A 12227-nucleotide genomic window follows, 5' to 3' on the forward strand; every position below is an offset into this window, starting at 1 on the left:
CTTCCACTATCCAAACGAACCCCGGAAATTTCGTAACATTACTTTGTAAAAATTAGCTCTACCATCTTTCATCTGTTCTCTATATAGGTGAAATCAAATCGCAATGGCGCATGCGCAAAACAGCTAGGGATTTCTTTATCTGAAAATAAATAAGAAATTCCAATGTTTCAACATATTTTTCATGCGAATTAAAATCTTTGTTCATTCTTTAAAAGGATATGTTTTCATTTTACGAAAACCATCAAAATACTCAATATTCATTTAAAAAAATTAAAATCTTGGACACTTAAATATATGAAATGAAAAAAGAAATAATTCTTCTATATTTGACACGATATAGGAGCATTATTACCATTTTTCTAATGATAATGGATGCAATATTTAAGATGCTGGATTTCGGGGGTAGTGGATACAGGATGCTTTTTTTTATTTGCATTTTTCAGAAATGAATGCCCAGTTAAATTTTCTAGGTTATTTGTGCTATTGTGCAATTTATTTACTCACATTCCATTACAAATAGTGTGTGATTATAAGCGAATTCATGGCACATTGTGAGACATGTGACATCTATGTTAATTAGACAACATTTTGACTTGTATTAGTTCTGTTCAGTAATCAATTTAGAAGCATTTGTGGTCAAGAGTGTCTAATTCGGGATCCGCGAATAACGGATCCATAACGAATATCTTTTCGATCCCATAACAGAAAGAAAATTTTTAATAAAAACTCGTACCTTAATTTTTAAAAATTCTTAATTATGCGTAATTATTAATAACAAATAACGAATTTTGAATAGTATAAAATTAAATAAAATAATTACGAGAATAAAAAATAAGCTGAAAAAATTTAATTTTTAAAACAAAATATGAAACAAGGTTTAAAAACTTTTTAATCCTTGGGAGGGAAATTTTCTTCGATTTTTTTTCTCTTATAGATACGAAAGTACAGTAGACTCCCGATTATCCGCGCCTGCCACACGAAGTTTTTTTTTTTTTTTTTTTGACTGATTTCTTCAAAAAGGTGCAGTTTTACAGTTATGCTTTTGTAATTACATAATACATTACAGTATTAAAACAGTACATATGTATTCATTTTTCTGTGTATCCTTGACGCCTCTCGTAAGTACAAAGCACTTTTCTGTTTTCATTAACAAAATGCATTTTAGGTTAGTTTTGAGTGACATACTAAAATATTAAGCGTTAGTTAAACATTTCCTGCTGCTTATTTTACGTTTTATTGTACATAAAACGATTTTTCAAAGTTGGAATAACTGTTTTCTCTTTTGCTATACCCGTTTTTAGCTTTTTTCGGATTATCCGCGATTTTTGTTATCCGCGGCGGCCGCGCCACCCAATTCCGCGGATAATCGGGAGTGTACTGTAACACCTAACCGAAAAGTAATGAAAGTAACACAAATAATTGTCATAATGGAGTTAAGTAATGGAGATAATACCTAACTATGGAAATAATTCTTAAACATGCACATGGAATTAATTACTAACCATATACAAATGGAGGTAAAAAAAAAGTGGAGGCCAAAGAGGAAAATTTATTGGAATTATCCAAATATTTGTTAGCCAGGTTTAAAATCATCTGTAAATTCACATACGAAATTATTTTCAATGTTTGTAAGTGGGGCGAGAATTGTTTAAAGTTATGGAAGGATGTAAGTGTCTTGTCAGATCAAAGATTACTGACATTCACTTGATTCAAAATTGTCATCGTTGAAAATATATTCCTAACAATAAGAAAGACTGTAGCAGAGAGAAGATACTAAGTACCAGGAAAAAAACTGTAACTGTATCGCTTGCCATTTTTTAAACGGTAATTTCAAAATAAATCTAAATTTTTATAAAAATTTTGTTTGTTTGAATGAGGGGGATTTAGGGATTTTTAGCTACAAAGGCTGTCATCCCAGCGTTCAACAATATCTCTAATTAATAAATGTCAAAAAATTAAAAATTTTAGGTTTTGTTTTTATTGCGATCTATATATAGTTACAGTTACGTGAAAACCCCCCCCGTCCAGATAGAAAAGGGGAGAGGGAGAAATGGAAGCAAATGATCTGCACTTAAAGCCTGTACATCTTCCTACATCATTAATGGAATAAAAACCGAAACTAAAAACGTTGAACTGCTTATATGAGGAAATTTAGACTATCACTTTTGGACAATTTTGGTTCTCCAAAGGGTTTATAGCCATTACGCTCGAATCATAAGGTTTAATGTAAATTTTTAAAAAAATTGCACATATTTATCGGCGATATCTTTTATAATAATTGTAGGAAAAAAATACGTGCATCGTTTAAGAAAGCAAACAACTTTGGTACCACACATATTTGTTTCCCACTTCTAGCACAATTTATTAAAATTTAAGAAATTTTTAAAAATTAGTCATTTTTCTGAAAAGTTTTAAGAATTGAAACTAAAATTCCTACCTCTGGCATTCTTATTCCTCTTCGCATTCTTTTTCAATTTTTTTTTTTTGTAATTTTTTTGATAATGTTAGTAATAAATTATCAAGGAATTAATTAATGTTCATTAATTTAAAAAAAGAATGATAAAGATACTTTTCCCACTGATTTCTTATTTTCATGTGAGAACATGATGTTGTTTTGGTTAGGAGGTTTTGAAGCTTGAAATTGAGTAGACAATGAATATTGAAGCTCGAAATCGCGTAGGCAATGAATAAAGCATAAATGGCAATTTTCATCATCATCTTTTAATCGCATATATTTTTTTTACCTGCTTTTACCAGTATTACATTATTAGTGAGCATGCTTCTTTGAAAGCAGATGCGTTTTTAAAAGACTGACGTAGAACTATGACATCATAACTGTTATTTCATCTCAAAATCGGTCGAGCTCTAAAACTTTGTTTGCTAACTAGAAAAATTGAAAATGAAACTTTTTAAAAATTATATTTATATAATATAGAGGGATAGAGACCGATAGAAAAGTCTCGTGATTGTTTCAAACCGGTTTAAACTGGTTAATGACTTAAATTAATTAAGATAAATAAGGACTTAAAAATAATAATGCTCTCACATCATAACTTGAAATTTGCGATCGTAGATTTAATTTTAATTTTTTTATTAATTCTTTTCCTAATGATTTTTAATCTTCATTTTCAGTTATTTTCATTGATTTTTATCGTTTGCAGTTTACCAGATGCAAACAAACAAAAATAAAGTCACAAAATTCAAAATTATTTATCTTTACATCATTTTCATGGTTTTATTTATGTGTATTGTTGTTTTGATTTCTCTAATATTCATCAATTGAAGATAATGACGTTTAAGAATCATGAAAACTATTTTCACATAATTTAATTTTAATGGCATCGTTTGTAACAAAATTTCGAATTTTACTATCATTTTTTTAGCGCGATTTCATTTTCAGTAATTCGTTTTAATCTTTATCGTCTGTAGCTTATCAGACGATATTATTGTCACAAAAAATAATACATATTCAAGAACAATATTAATTTTTTTTGCATAGTTTCCATAGCTCTATTTTATACTATTGTAATTTTAATTTTGCTAAGATTCTTCATATTATCCTTCTTCAGTTTGTGCACATAGAAAGGTATAATTTTAAAGATTTTTATGAATTATTTTTTTTTTAATTTAACACAATTAAGCTTATTAGTCATTTTTTATTTCAATTTTTGTAGATGTTTCAAATAACTTTTTTACATAATATTTGTATATAAAATTTAATGTCTTTAGATATTTATTTACTAATTTATTTTATGGTATTCTCATTTGTATTCTTCTAACGTGCAAAGAAAATACAAACAAACCATTTGAAATTATAAAATGTTCTAAAATAAAGTATTAGTTTACTGCATATGACGGAAAGTTTAAAATTGTTCCATGAAAGTTAAGTTATTCTTGTTCCTCTTTTCTATGAAGACGGAATAAATCATGATTTCATGACAAAAGGTTATTGCGTGGATTTCCGCATTCGCGTTTGAAAGTGTCTGGTTTCTGTCTCTTTGAATAATCACATAATATTTTTTTTCTCGCCTATATTCTTCTTTAGTGCTGTTTATCATTCGCAATTATAATAATTTTAATTAATAGCATTTTAAGCTCATTTACGAGTTATTGTACTTAGGATATTAAAACAAAAATCTAAAAGTTATGGCCTGTTATTTTTTTTTTTTTTTTTTCTTTTAAAAGAAAACCAGTTTCAGAATGTTAATATTTTTAAATAGTATTATAAATTGCCTTGAAATGGATACAGTGTTTCTTTTCATGACTTTTTCAGAAGAAATGATTTTCCTTCATATTTCTCAAATACTTCAATGATTTGAGATGTTTTGTGTTTAATTTCGTCGTATATCGAAAAAAAAAAAAAATCAAATCTAGATTTCGGAATAGAATGTTGACCAGTTGGATCCAATATTTGATACAAGTCTAGAATGAAAAGGCAATATATCGATGAGCTAGATAATACAATTATCTAGTTCATTCGGTTATTGTTATTACAAGCATGCAGAACAAACAAAAACCATCGATGGATATGATCAAAAATTTGATACAGATGCATAATTTTTTAGCTAAAGATCGCATACTAAATTTCAGCTTCCATTTTTGTTATGTCATTTAATACTTTCGTATCAAATGAGTGGATAAGTCGAAAGACAATCATCCTATTAAAGAATCTGGTTCGTTTTGTAGTTATTGTGTTGTAACTATAACAATACTTTCTCTACACTTCGTGTACGAAAAAATAATAACATAATAAAGTAACATGGTAAGTAATATAGCAAAGTAACAATACGAAAGAATTACATAATAAAGTAACAGTACAGAAGACGAAACACAGGGTTTCTACCCTTGAACCTGCCCCAGTTCTTGTTCCTCAAGGATTTTATCACAACAAACGTTCCAAGTTTAGTTTGGAAGAGCTAAATCTTCTAAGTCATCTTGACCTTCAACATTTCACTCTGCTCGTCAGATATGTCACGTAAAGAAAATCCACAACTAAATTCATTTCTGCTGTTTTGGTCATTCCTTTGTTTTTCCATTTACGAGATCTCCCCTTCAATTTGATTTGCTGCAAAAGTACTTGGAAGGGAATGATTTTTTTTCCCCATCAAATATGAAATTGTGGAATCTCCATCCCTAAAGAATCTAAAAATCTTTCATGAAGAGATCAAGAAGTATTCCCTAATCTGCACAAAGAAGGACTTGTTTGAGGATTTAATCTTCCTCGTCACTGCTTAGCAAGTCTGATTTTTTTCGAATGGATACACTTGACTTCTATTCTCAATGTTTCTTCGAAAGATATTCTAACTTTCAAGTCATTTCCCATTGGTCATTGTCTTATTAATCATGAACAGAGTTAACTGCAATATAGTATCATCATAAGTTTGAAACCTAACTCTTTCCAGTATGACGAAAATATATCTTGGCATCTAAACTATATAATAAATACGGGAAACACACGATTTGGAAAAAAGATGCGGCCTAAGTGAAGATTAGTGTGCACCAGTTGCTTGTCGCCAATATTGCAACCCATCGGATCCCTCTTATAGCAACCGTACTCTGTTTTGTTTACTACTTTTTGCAATGGTTGAGTTGTATATAAACTACAATTACATTATGAAAAATGTTAAATTAAAAATATTAAAAAAATATATCGATTAAAGATTTTAATTTTGTTCTTTATTATAATTAAAATTTATTAAATAAAGAAAGTAAAGCTTATAATTAAAAGTTATTTTCTTCTTTCTTTTTTTTAATGTGAATACGAACAGAAAATATTTATTCTTTTGCAATTTTTAATTGTCAATATGCGCTTTAAAAAATCGTCTGCATTCTCACTTTAAAAGACAGCTGCAATGGAATTCTTCGCAGTTCTCGTAATTCTTTTGGTGTTATAACGGTTGGTTCCCTTCATAATTTGTTATGTCGGGAGTATTTCGAACCTGTAGAAAGGATTCGAAATTCACTTTTACCAAAGATGCAATAATTTGAGAAAAAAAAATTCTAAATTGGCAAAATAGTCCCATTTTTAATCAGATGTATGGTATAACAGATGAGACACAAAATTTAAATCTAAAAATGATTCTGAAATGGTGTTATATTTTGATTTAAGTAAAACAAATATTTTTTAACTTATATTTGACTGAATAAGGTGTTCCAATCACTTAAATTGACCACCAAAAGTTATTTGTTCAAACGAGTTGAAATAAAAAGGCAGATTAAAAATTGTAAATATGAGTGTTAAAAGTGACGGAACACTATAATAAAATGTCTTTATGAAATCATTAGCAACTTCAATGCTTGATTAGGAACTTACTAGGAAATCAATTTTTTTTCAGAAACTGGCAAAGTTATTTCAATTCACGGTAGTTACTTCTAGAGTTGTAAGTAAACCATTGAAAAGAGATTTTCAAAATTAATTAATGTTAAATTAGGTTTTTAACTAAAAACTTATCAAAATTTCCGGATGTTTTATCAATAACTTAGGAGTATAGTAATATGTAAATATATTTTTAAATTGTTATCAAATTCAAAAGAATAACTTTAAATTAATATCAACCTTATTTCCGTCTATTTTTTAAATGTTACTGAATTTTAAAACATTATGCAAAGGGTGATGCTATAATTTGTAATCATTCATTCGCTAATGAAATACTCGCTATTTGTTTATTCGGCTTTCACAAAATAAAATTCAATTCAAAAAATTAATAAATTTATATTTCAAAAACACATAAGATTTGATTGCTTTTTATTTGAATTTAATGAAATTATTTCACATTTTAAACTATTTTGATACTATCTGATAAAATTTTAAACTTGGTTTAGAGACGGAAATGGAAAAGTATTATAAAAAAGCAAACGATAAAATAAATATTGCTCCTTATTACAATAATATTAATACAATAATCTTGCAACGATATTTTGGACTAGATACTCGTATTGTTTCGTCAATGTTTACTAAGTAGAACCTGTGAATTTAACTTGCCATTCTATTAATTCTGTAAAAAGAATAGCTCGAATCATTTTTTTACATAAAAATATAAAAAATATAATTTTTAAGCAAAGATTAATTTCCGGGCAATTTACGATGAAATATTTTATGATTTTTTTTTCCTCAGATTCAAGCTTCGTTTTCTACAAGTATCTCTAATAATCTATGACAAAATGGAATAGAAGTACTCATATGATATAATCTAGTGTTATCTTTTTTTATGTTGTGTCACATGTTTTTCTCTTTTTTTCTTAGAAGCGCAGTGGATTACAAAATGTAGTTGGTGCGGTGCACTTTATATAAGCGCTAGATTATATCATTTCATATCATTAATTTTACCTTATATCCGTTTTATTAATAATTTCATTTCTTGCAATATATATTCCTCGTTTGACAGAGTTTATTTTTGTTGTGTGAACGACATTTCTTTTAATTATATTGAAACTTGCATATCAAAGGAGTATTCATTTCGAGAATTGTGCAATGGATGATTCTTCATTTTTAAAGCTTTTGTTCTGAGATTTTCAGAAGAATTTTATTATTCTGATTTCGTGCAAAAAATGCAGCAAAATTCATGGTAGTTTTTTGAATTTTCTTTTGTCATGATAAGAAAAATTAATTGATTTAATTTATTAAAACATTGTAACACTTCGACAAAATATAGCATATACTGCATATATTTCATGCAAATAAAAGTTGCTTTAATTCTAAATTGATTGAAAATAATAAGATTGAAGAATTGAATGGAATAAGAATAATTGAAAAAAAATACGAATCAAAATTTGCACGAAATAAGAATGAAGAATTTTATTATTTTTGTTTCGTATAAAAAAATTCATCAAAATTCGCTGATAGCCTTTTTTTTATGATTGAACAAATAATTAATGTAATGTATTAAAATATCATAAAACTACTGAAAAATGCACATTACACATCACATTTTATTGCATATATTTCATGAAAACGAAAATTATTTCAATTCTAAACTAATTTGTTTTCTTTTCACACAAATTTAGCCAAACAAGATGTAAAAAAAAAAAAAAAAATGAAAACATTTATTAAAAATTAATTCGCGCATAATTTTATTAATACGTGCTTATAAGAAAAAAATACGAAATTGCAATCAAATATACGATGCTCTTAAATCATTTTGAAATACGGATAATACCATAAAAATTCTTTCTCCAATCAATTTTTGGTAATCTGTTTATTAATAAACAATTAAAATAAAATGTATTTTAGTAATAAAATGTAGTAATGTAATTAGTAATAAAATGTATTGTTTATTAATAAATAATTAAAATAAATTGCTTTTTAGCAGATTTTTTACATTTTAATATAAATTATACCACTCAATACAAAAAGGCGAGGGGGACTTCAATGCAAAAAAATAAAAAATAAACAAAATTGGAGGGAATTACTAGTTATTAAATCACTATGAGTTTTTTTTTTTTTCATAGCTGCAAAACGCAAATTTTTTAATTAATCCTCAATGTTTTTTACATTAAATCTACATCAAAAACTTCACTTTTAATTTTTTTTCCCTTCAGATATAAATTCTAAGAGGCAGTTTCCAACTGATCTGGCAATACACATAAAAAATTAATGTTTTGATTCAAGTGTTAACTTTTTTTCCTTCAAATATCACATAAAGACATCAGTAATTTCATCTTCTCCAGCGGTAAAGTACTCTTAATTTCACACGCTTTTCCCCTCTTAATTTCAGCGGAACCTGGAAGACGAGAATTAGTTTTCCTTGAAACTCACAACAGCTCCCCCCGATTAAAAGAACGGCGCTTTGTCTGCCTGCACAACGAACTACTTAACAGCAGCAAACGATTTTCAAGTACTGCCACTTGAAAAGTTTAGTGATTCATTTCCTACCCTGCTACTATCTTATTCTCGCTTATTTTATCCCCCCTCTCTGCACCATGTTTATGACTATAACCTTTAACTGAAGTTTTGTTTTCCTAAAAGCGTTTAGAGACTCTTTGTTAGGTGCAGCTGCTAAGAATGAGTAGAAACAGACAATTTTCGCAAAAACACTTCATATTGAAAATTAATTTATGGCTATAGAATCAAAAAATACAATTAATATTCTGTTGAAAATGAGATCCAATGGAAGGTCTAAAGGAAGTTTATTTTTAGCTGATGGCAATATCTATGAAATTTTGAACTGCAATGTTTTATACCTGGCAACAGAAAAAAAATAATTAAAAAAATTAATTTAAAAAAATTGCTTTGAAATTTTCATCTACTATCTGTCTTTGTATTCTTTGTAATTATTAACATACGAAATATATAAAGGAAAAACATTGTAAGCGTCAAAAATTCGAAATCGATATTTGACGAAATTGTATGTTCTGCCTAAGCTCGAAAAACCTTTTTTTTTAATTATGTATTTCTATATATCCCTTCTGTCTGAGTGTCTGTGAATATGGTTAACACAAAAATATTTTGAGGTAGACAGCTGAAATTTGGTATTTTATCCTTATTTAGATTTATATCAAAATTTCAACGGAATCCATTCACGTGAAATTTGTCTGTCTTCCGAGTAAAAGTAAATAAAAGATAATTTCTAAACGCAAAGAGTTCGTGAAATAAAATTTGGAACGCAGAATCTAAAAATCTATTATTCAAATTTTGAACCGAATCCGGCAAAGGGTTCACTTTCTTTTGGTTCGCATGTTACGGTCGGTGATAGCTCATAAACGTAACGACTTAATTAAATGAAATTTCGTACGCAATTTTAACGTATAAAGAGTTGAGTTTTCTCAAATTTTCAACCAAATACATTAAAGGGTTGACGCTAGTTCCTCTGTACCTTCGCATACATGTAAAAATGTAAGTCAAAAATACAATTTAAATAAACGACACTTGATAAGTCAGCTTGTTACTAAAATTGAAGTTCTCTGTTGAATTTTGATTTCAATCGGTCAAAATAAAAAAAAAATTAAAAGCGCCCAAAATAATCAGTAGTGTGTGTTTCCCCCCCCCCTTCTTAAGTGCAGGACCACGAAAATAAAAATATGAGCACTTGTGGCCTTGCAAGTCGAGGGGGAAGATTAACCTTTATTGAGTAACAATGAAAATTTCGGGAAGATTAATTACTACTACTTGTTTATTAAAGTTCATTCATAACAAATGTAAGCGTTTCCTCCAGTTAAATCTGTGTTAACTTTTGCCTTTTATATTTATGATTTAAATAATTTTATTTCATTGTTTTTAAAATAGAAATTAAAAGAAATTTAAATATTTTTTTTCCAAATAGAATTAGATATGCAGAGTCTTTTTTTTTTTTTTCTTCTTCTTCCGAAATAGGTAGTTTTTAATCTATTAATATGTTTATTTAATCCATTCATTTATTTGATTTTAACAAAAAGGTACAAGTTCTTCAGAAGCTTTACTGTTGTGACGATTCAAGTATTTTATTTTTAAACGATATATAAATTTGATCACCACACATTAATAGAATACAAATTTGTCAAACATTCGTTTCCACCAAAAAGATTTTGAGAAATATGACATATATGTTAATCATTGTTTCAACAATCCAATTAAGAATTCAAAATTATATATTTTTTAAAAAAAATAAACGAAAATTCATCTGAAATTCTTTGTTATAAAAATATTCATATGACTTTATTTACCATGGAATGATATTTATTTGAATGATATAATTCTGTAATACATCTCTCTTCCGAATTTGCTCTTGCTTTCAATTTTGTAATAATTTATTGTATCAAAATTTATTTAGACAAATATTTTTAAATACTGAACAATACGTTTTTAAATTTTATAATTTCTAAATGTAAATCAATTTACTGATACTTTTTATATATACTGATATGATGAATCGAATAAAAAAATGAAAACTACTAATGAATTTAAAATTACTGGATATCACCTTTAAAAAAAAACAAGCAAATATTTTTAATGTTTAAATCGATAATTAAACGTTTAATAGCTAATCGTATATTAATTTTTTTAAAGTCCATAATCGTTTGATCTTACATTCAATTAAATTGATTTGAACTTAATTTCGGAGAAAAGTTTTCATATTCTCAATTAATGAAAACAATAGTAAAAAAACAGAAAATAAATATCGTCTGCTATTCGATCTAAATTCTTTCCTAAGAAATCGAATTGTCAATAAAGCCTAAACATTCCTTTAAAGCTCAGATCAAAATGCCATTTCTTAATTGATGACAGATTGTTGCCAGCGCGCCATATAAAAGCATGCGACGTATTTTGTTTGGTCTTGCAAAGCGTTCTTCGTCCGACTGGGACCCGCGCCACAAATAACTCAACGCGTCTGAGAATTCTTCTCCGATTTAGTCCGTTGGCAGCAGCTCAACAGCGACTTCCGCGCACGACCTTGCGCGCTTTTCACTGAAGAGTAATTTGGAATTAAAAGAACTCGAAGCAGCAAAAGTTCCGGAAAAGATGTTCACCTTTCTCTTTAGCAGGAAATTATTTCGGTTACAGTTTAATGAAAGGGAATCGTTGTGTAAGGTTGTAACCAATGAATATTTTGAAGAACAACTTTACTTTTCCTTAGAACTTAAAATAAAAAAATTTTGAAAACATTTCTTGTAACTTTATAATTATCGTAATTCCGTACATAGTTTTTAATTGAATAATGCTTCTATAGTATGTCGCTCTTAGGATTGTTCTAAAAAGATGTACTATCGAATTGCCATTTAGAAAAAGGTTAATACTTTCATTTCACATTATATTAGATTAAGTTTGATTTCAATAAGATCTGTTAGTCATGTCAATATATTGCTATGGGTATAGCAAATGTAAAAATATTAGCAATTTTTTTATAAAAGCAACCTTTAAATAAATGATCAACCCTTGATATAATCAATATATAATTGATCTACTATTTGTTGCTATTAATTCTTCTTAAGTAGGTCACATGTTGCGGGTCGAATGCTAATGTTGACTAAAATATGGGGAAATTATGAGTAAGTGTATAAAAAGGTACTACTAAGCTAAGTTTGCAATATCCTATGACTAAGTCACTGTTGTAGACTTTCACCATGAATTACTTTTGATTTGATTCAAATTCTCAAAGGCCAAATACAATATGAAAAAATAAAGAGTAGCATACTCCTTCTTTCATGCTTTCTGTCTCATATCATATAAATATGTATTGAAAGCTTATAAGCTAGTTAACACCTACGCTATACGAGCAATTGCTTTTGTATTGTGGTCATGTTACTGGGCTGCG

Source organism: Argiope bruennichi, chromosome 3, assembly GCF_947563725.1.
Source record: "Argiope bruennichi chromosome 3, qqArgBrue1.1, whole genome shotgun sequence".
Classification (NCBI taxonomy): domain Eukaryota; kingdom Metazoa; phylum Arthropoda; class Arachnida; order Araneae; family Araneidae; genus Argiope; species Argiope bruennichi.